The sequence below is a fragment of the Pleurodeles waltl genome, chromosome 12 (assembly GCF_031143425.1).
Source record: "Pleurodeles waltl isolate 20211129_DDA chromosome 12, aPleWal1.hap1.20221129, whole genome shotgun sequence".
NCBI lineage: Eukaryota > Metazoa > Chordata > Amphibia > Caudata > Salamandridae > Pleurodeles > Pleurodeles waltl.
The window spans coordinates 124,716,148-124,737,840 of NC_090451.1; the positions used below are offsets into that span (position 1 = coordinate 124,716,148).

The 21,693-nt window shown below is 47.4% G+C and overlaps 1 long non-coding RNA gene across 1 annotated transcript in view; it reads left to right on the forward strand.

The window, feature by feature from the left end:
- LOC138267317 (uncharacterized) overlaps positions 1-21,693 on the forward strand; it is a 56,094-nt gene that overhangs the window by 34,270 nt on the left and 131 nt on the right. The gene's annotated exons all lie outside the window — the stretch shown is intronic.

The window sequence follows — 21,693 nt, forward strand, 5'->3', positions numbered from 1 at the left end:
TTTATTGTGAATATCTCTGGTGATCAACTCTGGAGACTGTGCCCAGTTTTGGAGGCCTCATCTGGAGTAAAGTACCAATTTCTGGAAGCCACAGCTAAAGCGCTAAATACACTGACAGGATTCTCGTCTGGAATATTGTACTTAGGTTTAAAAGACAGCTCTGTTATAGTATGTTAATTTCCAGAGGGCCTATGAGAAGTTGTGTGTCCTTTCATGGAGACTTTGCTTGTAGTACTGCTTTCAGCTCTGGTTGCTTTGGAATACTGCATGCACCTGTGTTGGCATAATCTGTATAGCTTTCTCAACTTCTCTTGGCTTCAACCAATGTGTTATATCCTTTGCCTAAAACCATCTCTGGAATAGTGTGTGAATGTCTGAAAGCCTCGTGTGGAGTATTACTACTACTTTCAGAGTCCACATCTGGACCATTGTGTTCAGTTCTGAAGGCCATATCTGATGAGGTATATTCAGGTTTCGATCTACACCTGATGTCAAAATTCTGTTCTAAATGCTTTGTCTGTAATACAATCCTACTGATTAAAACCACATTTAGAATGTTATGTTTAAATTCTTTAAACTTCTGATGCAGTATTAAAATCTGTTAGAAACTGCACCTTTTTGCATGGTGAACCCCTTCTTTTGCTCACTGGTATTGCTAGTGTTTGAAATCTGCGCACTTGGATACTACTCTCGAGTTCCTACTGCATGTGCTCTGATCCCTTAAACATGGCAAACCTGGATCAACAAAAACCGGCATATTTACCTTTCCAGTAAGGCCATAGTATAGTGTGTTGGAAACTGCACTAGTAACATGGAAAATACAGTGTTACCTGTGGACTTCAATATCCATTGTGCCATTTACTGGGCAGACAATGGAAAAAATATGGCTTTAGACCTACAAGTGTAGCCTGACTAATGCAACTTTCATACCTACATGGAAACTAGGAGTAAGATAAATTCTGCTCCTCTGGTGGAGTTGGTGACATTTTGTCGCTCCGTGTTACGCTTGCAACGCAGAGTTCTTGACAAATTCCTCCAACCTCCATGTGGCAGGATTTTTCTCATGTGCGTTTCATCAAATTTAAGTTGGCGAGCACGAATGGGAGTTGGCATCCTCTAGCATGGGTGATGGGGGGCACCCAGCAAGATTTTCTCACTGCGAACAGTGGCAGGCAGTCTCAACCATTCACAGTAAGAAAGCTGAGGCTTGAGTAGAAAATCTATTTGAGCAGCAGCAAAGTTAACTTAAATAGCAGCTCCCTATGGCCCACAGAGCATGGTGCTGTTCACAACGATTTAGTGTGGAATTGTCTCCCGATGCTAAAAATCAGCATGAGCACCACAACATGCCAATTTCCACCCTTTTGCTGAACTCAGCAGAATCTCACAAAGTTTTTTATGTAACTCCGTGGACTTCTGAAGAGTTAAACTCCACAAGTTCCGCCCACCTCAAATGTAAACCTGGCAAAATAACTAGGGGAGTGTGAAATTCTTGCAACTTGAGCATTTATGTGAAATGCAAAACTGGTATTTGGCTCTGTATCTGGGTGCAAAGTGCAGATTCATTTAATTGTAAAACTAATGCAATTGTGCAAAAACAACAAAAGCACAGCGAAAAACAGCTGCTCATTGTCTATCATTTGCATTTTCCCATGCATTTGTGCTTATTTTTCACTATGAGTGGTGGATTCAAGTTACATTTTTTACAGCAAACAATGCATATTTCTGCAATGTGGGATAATAGGTAATAATTTGAATTTTGCATAGCCAGAGTAGTGCAAGAATTATGATAATTATGCTACTTATGCCATTGTAATGGAAATTTTGCCTGATCTTTAGAATAACTTTTTTTCACAGATAGAAATCCTACATTTAAATATTGAGTAGATGTGATCAGAATCTTTCATTCCAGGTGCGGAATTGATGGGATTTGGCAACTGCCCTTCACTTTTGTAAGATGGAGTTCTGTCTAAAATCCGCCAATCACATTGTGGTGGAATTTTTCCTGCGAGGCTCCCGAAATTTGAGCGCAAGTAAGATTTTGCATCCTCTCACCATTTTCTAGCATGGGTAGTCGCAGGCTGCCTCTCGAGTACATTTGCTGCTGCTTGAGTCGATTTTGTACTTGAGCAGCAGCAAAAATCACCTCGAATGGCCTAGTGCCCTTGATCACTGCCTGGTGCTGTTCGAGCAGATTTTTTCAGGTCTGCTCCCACTACTGATACTAAATTGCAGCACCAACAGCACAACATGCATATTTCTGCCTGTTGGCGGATCTTAGCAGAATCTCACAAAGTATTTACATAATTCCGTTGAATCCCATGGAGTGAAGTTCCACTAGTTCTGCTTACAACTAATATTGAGCAAGTCATCCTAAACAGGACCTGTACTCCACAAGGTAGCATGCTTAGTATTTAAAGGGGACCATTTAAGAATCTCATGTTGGCATGTTCCTACAGCGACTAGCCTCTAAAACCTATTTTCACTGCACAGGGATGTAACTGATACTACGAGAAAACTAAAAAGCAAGTAAAATAAAAGTGAAAGAATTTGGAACCCGGAGCCAGGAGCCGGCTGCACTCCGGGGAGTGATCGGCCCGAAAGCCGAACCGGCAGGTTTGCTCTGCAATCCGGGGCCTAAAAAACACATCACCTCGAGGTGAGGTAAAAGCAGATTAGAAGCAACCACAAATGTGCAATCCGGGGCCTAAACAACACATCGCCTCGAGATGAGGTAAAAGCAGACAAGCAGCAACCACAAACATGTGCTGGGACAAGCGGTGGGTGACCAAGAGATGAATCTGAACCTTCCGGGCCCGTGAGCGAGTGAAAGAATTTGGAACCCGGAGCCAGGAGCTGGCTGCAATCCGGGGACTAAAAAACACATTGGCCTGAGGTGAGGCAAAAGCAGACAAGCAGCAACCACACACGTGCAATCCGGGGCCTAAATAACACATCGCCTCGAGGTGAGGTAAAAGCAGACAAGCAGCAGCCACAAACGTGTGCTGGGACAAGCGGTGGGTTACCGAGAGATGAAGCTGAACCTTCCGGCCCGTGAGCGAGTGAAAGAATTTGGAACCCGGAGCCAGGAGCCGGCTGCAATCCGGGGAGTGATCGGCCCGAAATCCGAACGGGCGGGTTTGCTCTGCAATCCGGGGCCTAAAAAACACATCACCTTGAGGTGAGGTACAAGCAGATAAGCAGCAACCACAAACGTGCAATCCGGAACCTAAACAACACATCGCCTCGAGGTGAGGTAAAAGCAGACAAGCAGCAACCACAAACGTGTGCTGGGACAAGCATGGGTTACCGAGAAATGAATCTGAACCTTCCGGGCCCGTGAGCGTGAAAGGGCCTCGGCTGGGTGCGGCCTGGGGTGGCGCGTAGGGGACTACAAGGATTGCCTCCTTCTCACCCCCCTTTTTCAATTGCTGACCGCCCTCCCCCGGACACCAGGCATCCTTACCGGCCCTACAGGGGAGAAGTCTCAGGACCATACAGAATTAACAAAATTCCGCCAGGGTAAGGGTCACAAAAAGGGACAACAACAAAACAAAACAGTAAGTGGATATAGACTCTGCAGCACCACGTCCCCCCAAATACCCCCAGAACTATCTAACAGACTCATAAATTAAGATATACCATAAGGGGAACCAGACCAGATCCCTAGAGATCACCCATCAGACCCTACATTAGGGCAGAACGAAATTGACTGTCCACTGCAACCCTAGAGAGGCTAAAACCATACCCATCAACATGGGCAAAGACAAGACGATCAAGCAAACAACGGCACAAACACGGATGGACCAGTTCACCACAGGGAATGTGGGCTCACGGTCAGACGACCCAACCACCAATGGTGGTAATAACCCACACACATCGTCCAGCGATCTGGCGGCGATTCTACAGGCGATTCAGGCCTCCCAATCAGCAGTCGAATCAAAAATAGGGGAAGTTGGAGTGGATGTCGCCCTGATCCGGCAAGTCCTCCGCAATGCAGTATCCCAAATCACAGAGGCCGAGGCCAGAATCTCCACAGCAGAAGATGAGATAACAACCCTAAAAACCCAAATTTCAAATGCACCTCAGAACTACACAGGAGGGCTGTAGATGCCGAGAATAGATCTCGTCATAATTATCTTCGTCGGTGGGTCTTCCCGAGGCCACTGCAGAGTCATCGTTGGGTACGTTCCTGGAGGAATGGTTCCGGTCCTGTGTGCCAGCAGAACACCTCACGCCATGGTTCACAATCGAACGATCCCATAGGTCACTACGTGCGAGACCTCCACCCGGCTCCCCACCCAGACTAGTAATAATCTGCCACTTCAACTTCAAGGACAGAGACCTGATTCTGCGAGACGCTCGTTCCAAGGAAAACATTCTCTGCAATGGAACGAAGGTACTCCTTTTCCCGGACTACGCACTAGAAGTACAGCAACAACGCCGCTTGTTCATGGAAGTGAAACAAAAACTTAGATCAATGGACATCCAGTACTGTCTCTTGTTCCCAGCAAGACTCCAGGTGATTTACAATAACAAGACCTACTTCTTTGAGCAGCCGATCGCGGCGTGGACCTGGCTAATGGAAGAAACCCCACTAGACATGCACAGGACAAGATCGCGGCCACCGCTTAAGACAACGCTGGCCCACCCAAGGGGGCAACAATCAATGCGCGGCCGGCGCACACGCTCTCGGAAACGAAGAAGAAGACATAGATCCGGCTTGGACTCCCCTCCGGGGACCCATCGATCGAAACCCGGACACCCACACTCGAAAGAGAACTCCGGAGCCACCCTGACGGGCCTAAAGCCACAAGACACAACTGGGGTCCAGTTGGAGGCACAAGAGGACTCAGACCTGTCCCATAGTCCAATTCTGTGACTGCAGGGGTGGTACTTATTCTGAGATAGACATAAGACAATGAACTCAGAAACAGAAGCGTTGTCTAACTTGATCACACATCGAATATTATACACCTATGTAAGATCCGATGTTAGGGAGGGGTCTACCGCCATTGATACCACAGCCTCACTACTCAAAAGCCACCTCACCAGTTCTAGAAGTGAGGGGTTATATATATATGGGCGACAGATGCTTCTGGGGTGAAGTATGGGGTGGGGAGGGAGTTGGGGGGCAAAGGGGTTTCGGCCTCGTTCTAAAGGCCAATGTTAGAATCGGTATACAAAGGCAAGGTTCATATTTCCCTTTAATCGAGACACAGGACAGGATGCTTAATGATCGGACAGATATGATAAAGCCTGGGGACCGGCAAAGGGAAGATCGAGAGATGAGTCCCTCAGAGTCGTAAAAGCTAGTAGCTAAAGGTTGGCTCAACAACTATACAATTCCCATACAATCACACACACCCCATGAATCAAGTACAAATTATGTCATGGAACATCAATGGGCTCCTAGATCAAATTAAACGTACCGCAGTATTCACCTTCATACATAGACACTGTCCAGAAATACTTATGTTGCAGGAGACCCACCTTCTGGGGGACAGATGCCCATTCCTGACTAGTAGGGGGTTCGATAGAGTGTATCATGCGGGATACACACGTGGAACACGAGGAGTAGCCATCTTACTACATCGTACATTCCCTATGACACACATCCAAGTACGGAGAGACCAGCAGGGGCGGTTTGTAGCCATTACCGGTAAAGTAGAAGGGAACATATTTAATATAATAACTATCTACGCCCCCCCCCCCAGTTAGTCCAACCCTCCAGGCACTGACAAAACGTCTTTCTGACCTACCCCCCTGGACACACCATACTAGGCGGTGACTTCAACGCAACCCCGGATCCGACCTTAGATGTAGACGGCCCACTCACCACATATAGACGTACACTGGCAACCAAAATTAAGGGGTGGTTATCTGCCACAGGCTTGTGTGACGCATGGCGGATATGGTATCCGAGGCAGAGACAATTCACCCACACCTCAGCAGCCCATGACTCCCAATCCAGAATAGACCTGATGCTTCTTCCGAGCACTGACTGCAGAAGCCTCTCACACGTCGAGATTCTTGCTAGAGGAATCTCTGACAATGCCCCTCTCTGGCTCATACTAGGCCCGGCCTGGCCCACTGTAGGAAAGTACCATCTTGCCTGGCATGTTACCCCCATTTTTCACTGTATATATGTTGTTTTAGTTGTATGTGACACTGGGACCCTGGTAACCCAGGGCCCCAGTGCTCATAAGTGTGCCTGAATGTGTTACCTGTGTAGTGACTAACTGTCGCACTGAGGCTCTGCTAATCAGAACCTCAGTGGTTATGCTCTCTCATTTCTTTCCAAATTGTCACTAACAGGCTAGTGACCATTTTTACCAATTTACATTGGCTTACTGGAACACCCTTATAATTCCCTAGTATATGGTACTGAGGTACCCAGGGTATTGGGGTTCCAGGAGATCCCTATGGGCTGCAGCATTTCGTTTGCCACCCATAGGGAGCTCTGACAATTCTTACACAGGCCTGCCACTGCAGCCTGAGTGAAATAACGTCCACGTTATTTCACAGCCATTTTACACTGCACTTAAGTAACTTATAAGTCACCTATATGTCTAACCTTTACCTGGTAAAGGTTAGGTGCAAAGTTACTTAGTGTGAGGGCACCCTGGCACTAGCCAAGGTGCCCCCACATTGTTCAGAGCCAATTCCCTGAACTTTGTGAGTGCGGGGACACCATTACACGCGTGCACTACATATAGGTCACTACCTATATGTGGCTTCACAATGGTAACTCCGAATATGGCCATGTAACATGTCTATGATCATGGAATTGCCCCCTCTATGCCATCCTGGCATAGTTGGCACAATCCCATGATCCCAGTGGTCTGTAGCACAGACCCTGGTACTGCCAAACTGCCCTTCCTGGGGTTTCACTGCAGCTGCTGCTGCTGCCAACCCCTCAGACAGGCATCTGCCCTCCTGGGGTCCAGCCAGGCCTGGCCCAGGATGGCAGAACAAAGAACTTCCTCTGAGAGAGGGTGTGACACCCTCTCCCTTTGGAAAATGGTGTGAAGGCAGGGGAGGAGTAGCCTCCCCCAGCCTCTGGAAATGCTTTCTTGGGCACAGATGTGCCCAATTCTGCATAAGCCAGTCTACACCGGTTCAGGGACCCCTTAGCCCCTGCTCTGGCGCGAAACTGGACAAAGGAAAGGGGAGTGACCACTCCCCTGACCTGCACCTCCCCTGGGAGGTGTCCAGAGCTCCTCCAGTGTGCTCCAGACCTCTGCCATCTTGGAAACAGAGGTGCTGCTGGCACACTGGACTGCTCTGAGTGGCCAGTGCCACCAGGTGACGTCAGAGACTCCTGCTGATAGGCTCCTTCAGGTGTTAGTAGCCTATCCTCTCTCCTAGGTAGCCAAACCCTCTTTTCTGGCTATTTAGGGTCTCTGTCTCTGGGGAAACTTTAGATAACGAATGCAAGAGCTCATCCGAGTTTCTCTGCATCTCCCTCTTCACCTTCTGATAAGGAATCGACTGCTGACCGCGCTGGAAGCCTGCAAACCTGCAACATAGTAGCAAAGACGACTACTGCAACTCTGTAACGCTGATTCTGCCGCCTTCTCGACTGTTTTCCTGCTTGTGCATGCTGTGGGGGTAGCCTGCCTCCTCTCTGCACCAGAAGCTCCGAAGAAATCTCCCGTGGGTCGACGGAATCTTCCCCCTGCAACCGCAGGCACCAAAAAGCTGCATTACCGGTCCCTTGGGTCTCCTCTCAGCACGACGAGCGAGGTCCCTCGAATCCAGCGACTCTGTCCAAGTGACCCCCACAGTCCAGTGACTCTTCAGTCCAAGTTTGGTGGAGGTAAGTCCTTGCCTCACCTCGCTGGGCTGCATTGCTGGGAACCGCGACTTTGCAGCTTCTCCGGCCCCTGTGCACTTCCGGCGGAAATCCTTTGTGCACAGCCAAGCCTGGGACCACGGCACTCTAACCTGCATTGCACGACTTTCTAAGTTGGTCTCCGGCGACGTGGGACTCCTTTGTGCAACTTCGGCGAGCACTGTTTCACGCATCCTCGTAGTGCCTGTTTCTGGCACTTCTCCGGATGCTACCTGCTTCAGTGAGGGCTGTTTGTCTTGCTCGACGTCCCCTCTCTCTTCAGGTCCAATTTGCGACCTCCTGGTCCCTCCTGGGCCCCGGCAGCGTCCAAAAACGGCAAACGCACGATTTGCGACTAGCAAGGCTTTTTGGCGTCTTTTCAGCGGAAAAATACTTCTGCACGACTCTCCAAGGCGAGAGGGATCCGTCCACCAAAGGGGAAGTCTCTAGCCCTTTTCGTTCTTGCAGAAACCTCCACTTCTTCTGTCCAGTAGAAGCTTCTTTGCACCCGCAGCTGGCATTTCCTGGGCATCTGCCCATCTCCGACTTGCTTGTGACTTTTGGACTTGGTCCCCTTGTTCCACAGGTACCCTAGATTGGAAATCCACAGTTGTTGCATTGCTGGTTTGTGTCTTTCCTGCATTATTCCTCTAACAGGACTTCTTTGTCCTTAGGGGAACTTTGGTGCACTTTGCACTCACTTTTCAGGGTCTTGGAGAGGGTTATTTTTCTAACTCTCACTATTTTCTAATGGTCCCAGCGACCCTCTACAAGGTCACATAGGTTTGTGGTCCATTCGTGGTTCGCATTCCACTTTTGGAGTATATGGTTTGTGTTGCCCCTATCCCTATGTTTCCCCATTGCATCCTATTGTAACTATACATTGTTTGCACTGTTTTCTAAGACTATACTGCATATTTTTGCTATTGTGTATATATATCTTGTGTATATTTCCTATCCTCTCACTGAGGGTACACTCTAAGATACTTTGGCATATTGTCATAAAAATAAAGTGCCTTTATTTTTAGTATAACTGTGTATTGTGTTTTCTTATGATATTGTGCATATGACACTAAGTGGTACTGTAGTAGCTTCACACGTCTCCTAGTTCAGCCTAAGCTGCTCTGCTAAGCTACCATTATCTATCAGCCTAAGCTGCTAGACAACCTATACACTAATAAGGGATAACTGGGCCTGGTGCAAGGTGCAAGTACCCCTTGGTACTCACTACAAGCCAGTCCAGCCTCCTACATTGGTTGTGCAGTGGTGGGATAAGTGCTTGAGACTGCTTACCACTCTTGTCATTGTACTTTTCATAAGAGAAAAATATACAAAACAAGGTCAGTGTATATACACATAGCCAAAAAGTTTTGCATTTCCTCTTTTCACTCTTTTCTAAGTGCTGAAAAGTACTTCTAAACTTTCAAAAAGTTCTTAAAAGTTTAAAAAGTTTTTTTCTGTCTTTCCAAAAAGTTCTGAAAACTTTTCTCTTTTTCTATCACTTTAACTCTCTCTAAAAATGTCTGGCACAGGCCAAAATGTTGATCTGTCCAAACTTGCATATGACAACCTTAGCTGGAAAAGAGCAAGGAGTCTCTGTATAGAGAGAGGTTTGAGTGTAGGGAAGAATCCTTCCTTGGAACTGTTACTTAACATGCTTAGAGAACAGGATAAGGCCATAGGTGCCTCATCTGTTGAAAAAGTACCTAATAGTTCTCAATCTGATTCAGGGACTCCCCCAGGAAAAGATTCAGGAAAGAAACTTCCTAGTCTGCCCATTACTAGACAATCTAGCATAGATGGTAATGATGATGAGCCACACCATATAAATAGTGGTGTCTCACATCATAGCAAAAGCATTTATTCTCACCATACTGGTAGTAATGTTTCTGTTAACCAAGCTGTTAGGGTGGCTTCTGGAAGGGACAGGTCTCCTTCTGTTCATTCCCATCATAGCTCTGTTTCTAGAAATGTCCCTCCCACCAACCCTGATGACAGAATGTTAGAGAGGGAACTCAATAAGTTGAGGGTGGAACAAACCAGACTGAAGCTTAAAAAGCAACAGCTGGATTTGGATAGACAGTCTTTTGAATTAGAGAAGGAAAGACAGAAGTTGGGTTTATATACCCATGGTGGCAGCAGCAGTATTCCCCATAGTCATCCTGCAAAAGAGCATGATTCCAGGAATCTGCACAAGATAGTTCCACCTTATAAGGAGGGGGATGACATTAACAAGTGGTTTGCTGCACTTGAGAGGGCCTGTGTTGTACAGGATGTCCCTCAAAGGCAGTGGGCTGCTATCCTATGGCTATCATTTAGTGGAAAAGGTAGGGATAGGCTCCTTACTGTAAAAGAAAATGATGCTAATAATTTCCAAGTTCTTAAGAATGCACTCCTGGATGGTTATGGCTTAACCACTGAACAGTACAGGATAAAGTTCAGAGAGACCAAAAAGGAGTCTTCACAAGACTGGGTTGATTTCATTGACCATTCAGTGAAGGCCTTGGAGGGGTGGTTACATGGCAGTAAAGTTACTGATTATGACAGCCTGTATAACTTAATCCTGAGAGAGCATATTCTTAATAATTGTGTGTCTGATTTGTTGCACCAGTACTTGGTGGACTCTGATCTGACCTCTCCCCAAGAATTGGGAAAGAAGGCAGACAAATGGGTCAGAACAAGAGTGAACAGAAAAGTTCATACAGGGGGTGACAAAGATGGCAACAAAAAGAAGGATGGTAAGTCTTCTGACAAGGGTGGGGACAAATCTAAAAATGAGTCTTCATCAGGCCCACAAAAACACTCTGGTGGGGGTGGTGGGCCCAAATCCTCTTTTAATCAGAACAAGGAAAAGAAACCATGGTGCTATTTATGTAAAATAAAAGGCCATTGGACAACAGATCCCAGTTGTCCAAAGAAAGGCACCACTGCTCCTACCACTACAACCCCTACTGCTACACCCAGTGTCCCTACTAATAGCAGTGGTGGTGGGAGCAAAACTACTAATAGCCAATCCAAGGGAGTAGCTGGGCTCACTTTTGGTAATTTAGTTGTGGGTTGGTCTGATTAGGGAGACCACAGAGGCTACTTTAGTCTCTGAAGGGGCTATTGATTTAGCCACTTTGGTTGCTTGCCCCCATAACTTGGAGAAGTACAAGCAACTAACCCTAATAAATGGTGTTGAGGTCCAGGCCTACAGGGACACAGGTGCCAGTGTCACAATGGTGATTGAGAAACTGGTGCACCCTGAACAACACATACTTGGACACCAGTACCAAGTAACCGATGCTCACAACATAACACAAAGCCACCCCATGGCTGTTGTAAATCTCAACTGGGGGGGGGTAACTGGTCCAAAGAAAGTTGTGGTAGCTTCAGATTTACCTGTAGACTGTCTATTAGGGAATGATTTGGAGACATCAGCTTGGTCAGATGTGGAGTTGGAGGCCCATGCAGCAATGCTGGGCATCCCAGGGCATATTTTTGCTTTGACAAGGGCTCAGGCCAAAAAGCAAAAAGGACAGGGAAGCTTGGATCCTGGAACAATGGACCAAGTGCTCCCTAAAGCTAGGGCTAGTAGAAGCAAACCACTTCCTACTATCCCTCCCTCTACAGTGGATTCAACTTCTGAGGAAGAAGAATTCCCTCCCTGTGCAGAACCTACACCAGAGGAGCTGGAAGCAGACACTGCTGAGCTTTTGGGTGAAGGGGGGCCTGCCAGAGAGGAGCTGAGTGTGGCACAGCAAACCTGTCCCACATTAGAGGGTCTCAGACAGCAAGCTGTCAAACAGGCTAATGGGGATGTCAGTGACTCTCACAGAGTTTACTGGGAGGACAACCTCTTGTACACTGAGCATAGGGATCCTAAACCTGGAGCTGCCAGGAGATTAGTGATTCCTCAGGAGTACAGAAAGTTCCTCCTAACACTGGCACATGGCATTCCCTTAGCTGGGCATCTAGGACAAATGAAAACTTGGGACAGGCTTGTTCCCCTGTTTCATTGGCCTAGGATGTCTGAGGACACAAAGGAATTTTGTAAGTCCTGTGAAACCTGTCAAGCCAGTGGCAAGACAGGTGGCACCCCAAAGGCACCCCTTATCCCACTGCCTGTGGTTGGGGTTCCCTTTGAAAGGGTAGGGGTTGACATAGTTGGCCCCCTTGACCCTCCTACTGCTTCAGGCAATAGGTTTATCTTGGTGGTAGTGGACCATGCCACAAGATATCCTGAAGCTATTCCTTTAAGGACCACTACAGCTCCTGCAGTGGCAAAGGCCCTCCTGGGAATATTTTCCAGGGTGGGCTTCCCAAAGGAAGTAGTATCAGACAGAGGAAGCAATTTCATGTCTGCATACTTAAAGGCCATGTGGAAGGAGTGTGGTGTAACGTACAAGTTCACAACACCCTATCATCCACAAACAAATGAACTGGTGGAGAGATTTAATAAAACTCTCAAAGGCATGATTATGGGTCTCCCTGAAAAACTCCGCAGGAGATGGGATATCCTTCTACCATGCCTCCTTTTTGCCTACAGGGAGGTACCCCAGAAAGGAGTGGGCTTCAGCCCCTTTGAACTTCTTTTTGGACACCCTGTTAGGGGTCCACTCACACTTGTAAAGGAGGGTTGGGAACAACCTTTAAAAGCTCCTAAGCAGGATATTGTGGACTATGTACTTGGCCTCAGATCAAGGATGGCTGAGTACATGAAAAAGGCCAGTAAAAACCTTCAGGCCAGCCAAGAGCTCCAGAAGCAATGGCATGATCAGAAGGCTGTTTTGGTTCAGTACCAACCAGGGCAGAAAGTGTGGGTCTTGGAGCCTGTGGCCCCAAGAGCACTCCAAGATAAATGGAGTGGTCCCCACACAATTGTTGAAAAGAAGGGAGAAGTCACCTATTTAGTTGACTTAGGCACTGCCAGGAGTCCCCTTAGGGTGCTCCATGTCAACCGCCTGAAACCCTACTATGACAGGGCTGATCTCACCCTGCTCATGGCAACTGATGAGGGACAGGAAGAAGACCGTGATCCTCTACCTGATCTCTTCTCTTCCACAGATCAAGATGCTCTTGTGGAAGGTGTAGTTTTGGCTGATTGTCTTACTGCTGAGCAGAAAGATAATTGCATAAATCTCCTAGATCAATTTTCAGAACTCTTCTCTACTGTGCCAGGCACCACTTCTTGGTGTGAGCACACTATAGATACTGGAGACAGTTTACCTGTCAAAAGTAAGATCTATAGGCAGCCTGACCATGTCAGGGACTGCATAAAGCAAGAAGTTCAGAAAATGTTGGAACTAGGAGTGGTTGAGCACTCTGACAGTCCATGGGCTTCTCCTGTGGTACTGGTACCAAAACCCAATTCTAAAGATGGAAAGAAGGAAATGCGGTTTTGTGTAGACTATAGAGGTCTCAACTTGGTAACCAAAACTGATGCTCACCCTATTCCCAGGGCAGATGAGCTTATAGATACACTGGCATCTGCCAAGTATCTAAGCACTTTTGATTTGACTGCAGGGTATTGGCAGATCAAATTGTCAGAAGATGCTAAACCTAAGACTGCATTTTCAACCATTGGAGGACATTACCAGTTTACTGTAATGCCTTTTGGTTTGAAAAATGCACCTGCCACTTTTCAAAGGTTGGTGAACACAGTCCTGCAAGGGCTGGAAGCTTTCAGTGCAGCATATTTGGACGATATAGCTGTCTTTAGCTCCAGCTGGGATGATCACCTGGTCCACCTATGGAAAGTTTTGGAGGCCCTGCAAAAGGCAGGCCTCACTATCAAGGCTTCAAAGTGCCAGATAGGGCAGGGTAAGGTGGTTTATCTGGGACACCTTGTTGGTGGGGAACAGATTGCACCACTTCAGGGGAAAATCCAAACAATTATTGATTGGGTTCCCCCTACCACTCAGACTCAAGTGAGAGCCTTCCTAGGCCTCACTGGGTATTACAGGAGGTTCATTAAGAACTATGGCTCCATTGCAGCCCCTCTTAATGACCTCACATCCAAGAAAATGCCTAAAAAGGTATTATGGACAGCAAACTGTCAGAAATCTTTTGAGGAGCTGAAGCAGGCCATGTGCTCTGCACCTGTCCTGAAAAGCCCTTGTTACTCTAAAAAATTCTATGTCCAAACTGATGCATCTGAATTAGGAGTAGGGGCAGTCCTATCAGAACTTAATTCTGAGGGCCAGGATCAACCTGTTGCTTTTATTAGTAGGAGGTTGACCCCTAGAGAAAAGCGTTGGTCTGCCATTGAGAGGGAGGCCTTTGCTGTGGTCTGGGCTCTGAAGAAGTTGAGGCCATACCTGTTTGGCACTCACTTCATTGTTCAGACAGACCACAAACCTCTACTTTGGCTAAAACAAATGAAAGGTGAAAATCCTAAATTGTTGAGGTGGTCCATATCCCTACAGGGAATGGACTATACAGTGGAACATAGACCTGGGAGTAGCCACTCCAATGCAGATGGACTCTCCAGATATTTCCACTTAGACAATGAAGACTCATCAGGTCATGGCTAGTCTTATTGTCCTTCGTTTGGGGGGGGGGTTGTGTAGGAAAGTACCATCTTGCCTGGCATGTTACCCCCATTTTTCACTGTATATATGTTTTAGTTGTACGTGTCACTGGGACCCTGGTAACCCAGGGCCCCAGTGCTCATAAGTGTGCCTGAATGTGTTACCTGTGTAGTGACTAACTGTCTCACTGAGGCTCTGCTAATCAGAACCTCAGTGGTTATGCTCTCTCATTTCTTTCCAAATTGTCACTAACAGGCTAGTGACCATTTTTACCAATTTACATTGGCTTACTGGAACACCCTTATAATTCCCTAGTATATGGTACTGAGGTACCCAGGGTATTGGGGTTCCAGGAGATCCCTATGGGCTGCAGCATTTCGTTTGCCACCCATAGGGAGCTCTGACAATTCTTACACAGGCCTGCCACTGCAGCCTGAGTGAAATAACGTCCACGTTATTTCACAGCCATTTTACACTGCACTTAAGTAATTTATAAGTGACCTATATGTCTAACCTTTACCTGGTAAAGGTTAGGTGCAAAGTTACTTAGTGTGAGGGCACCCTGGCACTAGCCAAGGTGCCCCCACATTGTTCAGAGCCAATTCCCTGAACTTTGTGAGTGCGGGGACACCATTACACGCGTGCACTACATATAGGTCACTACCTATATGTGGCTTCACAATGGTAACTCCGAATATGGCCATGTAACATGTCTATGATCATGGAATTGCCCCCTCTATGCCATCCTGGCATAGTTGGCACAATCCCATGATCCCAGTGGTCTGTAGCACAGACCCTGGTACTGCCAAACTGCCCTTCCTGGGGTTTCACTGCAGCTGCTGCTGCTGCCAACCCCTCAGACAGGCATCTGCCCTCCTGGGGTCCAGCCAGGCCTGGCCCAGGATGGCAGAACAAAGAACTTCCTCTGAGAGAGGGTGTGACACCCTCTCCCTTTGGAAAATGGTGTGAAGGCAGGGGAGGAGTAGCCTCTGGAAATGCTTTCTTGGGCACAGATGTGCCCAATTCTGCATAAGCCAGTCTACACCGGTTCAGGGACCCCTTAGCCCCTGCTCTGGCGCGAAACTGGACAAAGGAAAGGGGAGTGAGCACTCCCCTGACCTGCACCTCCCCTGGGAGGTGTCCAGAGCTCCTCCAGTGTGCTCCAGACCTCTGCCATCTTGGAAACAGAGGTGCTGCTGGCACACTGGACTGCTCTGAGTGGCCAGTGCCACCAGGTGACGTCAGAGACTCCTGCTGATAGGCTCCTTCAGGTGTTAGTAGCCTATCCTCTCTCCTAGGTAGCCAAACCCTCTTTTCTGGCTATTTAGGGTCTCTGTCTCTGGGGAAACTTTAGATAACGAATGCAAGAGCTCATCCGAGTTCCTCTGCATCTCCCTCTTCACCTTCTGATAAGGAATTGACTGCTGACCGCGCTGGAAGCCTGCAAACCTGCAACATAGTAGCAAAGACGACTACTGCAACTCTGTAACGCTGATCCTGCCGCCTTCTCGACTGTTTTCCTGCTTGTGCATGCTGTGGGGGTAGCCTGCCTCCTCTCTGCACCAGAAGCTCCGAAGAAATCTCCCGTGGGTCGACGGAATCTTCCCCCTGCAACCGCAGGCACCAAAAAGCTGCATTACTGGTCCCTTGGGTCTCCTCTCAGCACGACGAGCGAGGTCCCTCGAATCCAGCGACTCTGTCCAAGTGACCCCCACAGTCCAGTGACTCTTCAGTCCAAGTTTGGTGGAGGTAAGTCCTTGCCTCACTTTGCTGGGCTGCATTGCTGGGAAACGCGACTTTGCAGCTACTCCGGCCCCTGTGCACTTCCGGTGGAAATCCTTCGTGCATAGCCAAGCCTGGGTCCACGGCACTCTAACCTGCATTGCACGACTTTCTAAGTTGGTCTCCGGCGACGTGGGACTCCTTTGTGCAACTTCGGCGAGTACCGTTTCACGCATCCTCGTAGTGCCTGTTTCTGGCACTTCTCCGGATGCTACCTGCTTTAGTGAGGGCTCTTTGTCTTGCTCGACGTCCCCTCTCTCTTTAGGTCCAATTTGCGACCTCCTGGGCCCCGGCAGCGTCCAAAAACGGCAAACGCACGATTTGTGACTAGCAAGGCTTGTTGGCGTCCTTTCAGCGGGAAAATACTTCTGCACGACTCTCAAAGGCGAGAGGGATCCGTCCACCAAAGGGGAAGTCTCTAGCCCTTTTCGTTCCTGCAGAAACCTCAGCTTCTTCTGTCCAGTCGAAGCTTCTTTGCACCCGCAGCTGGCATTTCCTGGGCATCTGCCCATCTCCGACTTGCTTGTGACTTTTGGACTTGGTCCCCTTGTTCCACAGGTACCCTAGATTGGAAATCCACAGTTGTTGCATTGCTGGTTTGTGTCTTTCCTGCATTATTCCTCTAACACGACTTCTTTGTCCTTAGGGGAACTTTGGTGCACTTTGCACTCACTTTTCAGGATCTTGGGGAGGGTTATTTTTCTAACTATCACTATTTTCTAATAGTCCCAGCGACCCTCTACAAGGTCACATAGGTTTGGGGTCCATTCGTGGTTCGCATTCCACTTTTGGAGTATATGGTTTGTGTTGCCCCTATCCCTATGTTTCCCCATTGCATCCTATTGTAACTATACATTGTTTGCACTGTTTTCTAAGACTATACTGCATATTTTTGCTATTGTGTATATATATCTTGTGTATATTTAATATCCTCTCACTGAGGGTACACTCTAAGATACTTTGGCATATTGTCATAAAAATAAAGTACCTTTATTTTTAGTATAACTGTGTATTGTGTTTTCTTATGATATTGTGCATATGACACTAAGTGGTACTGTAGTAGCTTCACACGTCTCCTAGTTCAGCCTAAGCTGCTCTGCTAAGCTACCATTATCTATCAGCCTAAGCTGCTAGACACCCTATACACTAATAAGGGATAACTGGGCCTGGTGCAAGGTGCAAGTACCCCTTGGTACTCACTACAAGCCAGTCCAGCCTCCTACACCCACCCCCGGCATTGCCCCATGTGGCGGCTAAACGCAAGGCACATCCAAGATGAATACTTTAAAGAACAAATACTTCCATCTAAATGAAGGTTCGGAAACCTCGCAGGGCACTCTATGGGCGGCAGGAAAGGCGGTATTACGAGGTATGGCTAAAAATCTGATACGTAATCAAGAACGTGCCAAAATGCTACATATCTCACAGCTAGAGCTCCATGCAATAAACCTCGAAAGAGACAACGTAATAAACCCAAGCGAGAAACTGACACTACAACTCCTCCTAATCCGCGAGGAGATAATGGGTCAATCCCTGGAAGCCACAAAAAATTTATGGAGGGCCAGCACCGGAAGGATATATGTCTGGGGAGACAAGACTGGGAGGATGCTGTATTGGCTGGTCTCCCGGGACCAGGCCTCTAGGATCGTCCCTGAAATTTATGACAGGGGTGGGGCTCTGGTTACAGATCATACCGAAATTGCGAATGCCTTCGCCAACTACTATCCTACACTATACCAAGCATCTACACAAATAGACTTACACCAAACATGTCAACTACTTGACGAGATCCCCCACCCACAGTTACCTATGGTGAAAGCACAGCTTTTAGAGGACCCCATTAGTGAGGAAGAAATTGGGACCGCGATCTCAACATTAAACGCTGGCAAGACTCCAGTCCTGATGGGTTCCCCCCAGAATATTATAAGGCGTTTAGAGAAGACTTGACTCCACGTCTCCTACGCCTTTTTGCAGAAATATGAACAGGTGGAACCTTTCCTCCAGAACTAGATACATCCATGATCGTGGTGCTCCCCAAAACCCAGCCCCCTTCACCCCACTGCGCGGATTACAGACCAATATCATTAAAACAGAAATAAAAAAATTTGCCTCTATCCTTGCCACTCGCATTAAAAAGGTCCTGCTGCAGCTAATCCATCCTTACCAATGTGGGTTCATGGCAACCCGCAGCACAAGACACTGTATCCGCCGGTTACATGTAGCCTTGGCGGAAAGGCGCCGGTTGCCCCGAAGCCTGGCCCTCTTGCTCATAGATTTTGAAAAGGCTTTTGATTCGGTGGACTGGGGATTCCTTCTGCTGGTGCTTCGACAGGCGGGAATGGGAAAACAATTTTGCCACCTAATTAAAGCACTATACACTAACCCTACGGCCTGCGTACAGGTCAATGGGACCATATCCTACAGGTTCAACATCCGTAGAGGCACCCGACAGGGATGTCCCTTGTCCCCTCTGTTGTTTAACCTGGCCATTGAGCCTGTAGCCCAGATGATCAGATCGGACTCAGTATACCGAGGATGGAAATGGGGTCCATCTCATGAAGACAGGATAGCCCTATAAGCAGATGACTCTCTGCTATATATGGAAGAGCCCAGTGTAACGGGTCCAAGGAGCCTTTGCCTTCTAAGGAAATATGAACTAATCTCAGGACGAACTCCGCTAAATCAATCCTGATCCCGCTAGAAAACACATGTGATTGCTTCGATTGGCAGAGTACCATACCCATACGCAAATTAAGTTTTAAACACCTAGGGATTTGGGTAACCCTTCTTCCTGAATTAACAATGGCCAAAAATGTATCTCCACTGCTAACAAAGATCAAAACAGACATGCAGAGATGGCAGACCCTCCCCTTGAATGTGATGGGGCGGGTGGCCCTATACAAAATGATGGTCCTGCCGAGACTCCTATACATATTCCAAAACGTTCCCATCCTCATCCCCCACTCTTGGTTCAAAAATCTTAAAAGCATCACAGGAAGATTTCTATGGCGAGGCAATAGACATCGAGTAGCGGTACAATATTGCCGGAGAGGAATGTACAACGGAGGTCTGGGTGCGTCAGACTCCTATCTATATTACCTGGCTACCCAATTGATAGTGGTCCTTGACTGGTTTAATGGGGGATGGGATGATTCGGCGTACAAGACAGAATTGACACTCCTGGGGTTTCCGCGGGTTCTAGACATACTGTACGGAGCATCTCTTCCTCGATACATGGAGGAAACAACCAGATTGGTCTTCTTGGCTTGGCGAGCTGCGCTACACCACATTCATTGGAATACCGTTCTAACCCTCCAGACTCTGCTCTGATGAGGGAAATGGATGTCTGCCTCAGCCACGCTGGAGGGATTTGCAATATGGGACCAAATAGGTATTTCCCTAGTTGGAGACATATGGAAGGGGAGGGCCATGAAATCATTCAAAGACCTACAAACTGAATTTCGACGAAACCAGACACAGTTCTTTAGATACCTTCAACTAAGACACGCAATGCGAACCCACTTGACCGCCACAGGCCCCATACCAGACTTTAACCCACTAGAGGCCAAAGTGCTTATGGGAAAGATGGCGGGGAAAGGCATTGCTCAACTTTACAAAGCTTTAATCAACAACACTCCCGACAACTTAGCCATTTTTAGGGCTAGGTGGGAATCATGGGTCGGACCCCTAGAAGAAACGGAATGGAGGGAAGCCTTGTTGGCACCCAAGGTGTTGGCAAGGTTCCACATGATACAATTCTACTATTTATATGGGGCCTATTTAACACCATCCAAACTACATAAAATGGGAGCCTGCCCGTCTGCCAAATGCCCAAGATGCCCATATGAACCAGCAGATTTCTTTCACATGGTATGGACCTGTCAAAAACTACAAAAATACTGGGAAGGGGTGACCCGGGACATAGGAAGGGCTCTGGGCCAAGAAATACAAAAATCAGCTAAGCTAATCCTATTGGGGGTAATGGAAGAAATGGGAGGATCACGTGCTAAACGAGCACTGGCAGCTACGACATTGTTGGTCGCTAAGCGAGATATTGCCACAGCGTGGACGTCCCCAAAGGCCCGTCGATCCAAAAATGGAGAAAGGGGGTGGACTGGTGTGCCAATCAAGAGAGACTGGTATTTGAGTCTGCCCCACACAAATTCGGAAAGATATGGGGACGATGGCTAGATTCAATGACCTAAACCAGATAAGTAATGAGATACATAAGGTTTCACAGGAACACTGTGGGGACAAGAGCTGCCAAGATTGCCGCAACCCAGTACTGTTGTTGGCGAACAATGATGCCACAGTAATGATAAGATATACAAATTTCATGCGTCCTTGTCTTGTACTTGAACCTGTATTTTTTTTTCTCCTTTTCTGTATATGTTCAGAAAACAATAAAAAATAGTTTATCAAAAATATATATATATATATATATTCGTGTGCCAAATACCAAGGGTGCATAATTCTGACTTGACATCGTGGCTCGTCTATCCACTACCAGACACTCCCTGCCTATGTATTTAACTCTTCCATGTTCTTCCTTTTTCACTGTTTTTCCTGTTTAGATCTTCACCCGTCTTACTGCGTTGCGTGTTTGACCCTGTCTTGCTCTTGGTGAATGTCTGCATCAGAAACATAAGTTCTGGTTCCCGAAAATGAGTGCCGGTGCCCAAGAGTCAACCGCCAGCTCAAATTAAGCTCCAGAACCAGATAATTACAGCACAGGCAGCCGCATTGCAAGCCTCCTCAAGAAAAGATGACCAGAAGTGGTGCACTATATTTTATCTTTAATCAAGTTCAGTACAATATGAAGAGGAAGCAATTGACCAACACTCTAACCCAGATACATAACAAGAATTGATGGGGGAGGCTGCAAAGTTCATGGAGGGGGATCCCTTTCAGACTCACTCAGGAGTTCTCAGGCGAGGGTCCTCTTCTGAGGGGGGCCATAGAGCTTGCCCCCCCACCCCCGCACCGCTGTGACCTTTGTTACACCATTGCTTCAACCCTCTCACACTGCGCCTTGTTTTCTCATTCCTCATCCACCTGTTCCAGCATAGAATGCGGGGACATTCCATACGTATCTCATTCCCAGAGACAATACATTTCCCTTATCTGAAAAGACTGTAGATAGGCCAAAAGGGATAGAGCGGTGCAGAAGGAGCACTAATAAAAGCAACAGAAAACAAGCATTTTTACAACTGGACAGGGTGCACAGCACAAGTAAGGCCCTGTCTGGAGTGCTGGGTACATTTCTAAAGGGCTCCTTTGGAATAAACTGTCTAGCCCTCGCTGCCTCCCCTGGTCATTTGATATCCACTTTAGACACCAATCTATCCTATTATGGCCAAACCTGGAGCCACTTCTGAAGTGTTGTGTCTAGTTCTGCAGAGACCTCTTAGGGTATTGAGCCAAGTATACAAAGTTCCATCTGTAGTTTTGGTAAAGTTTTGAAAACCTCTCCAGGAGCATTGATGCTACTTTTAAAGACTACATATGGGATAATTTTTCTGGATCTGGTGTCCACCTATGGTGTATTGTGTCTGCTAC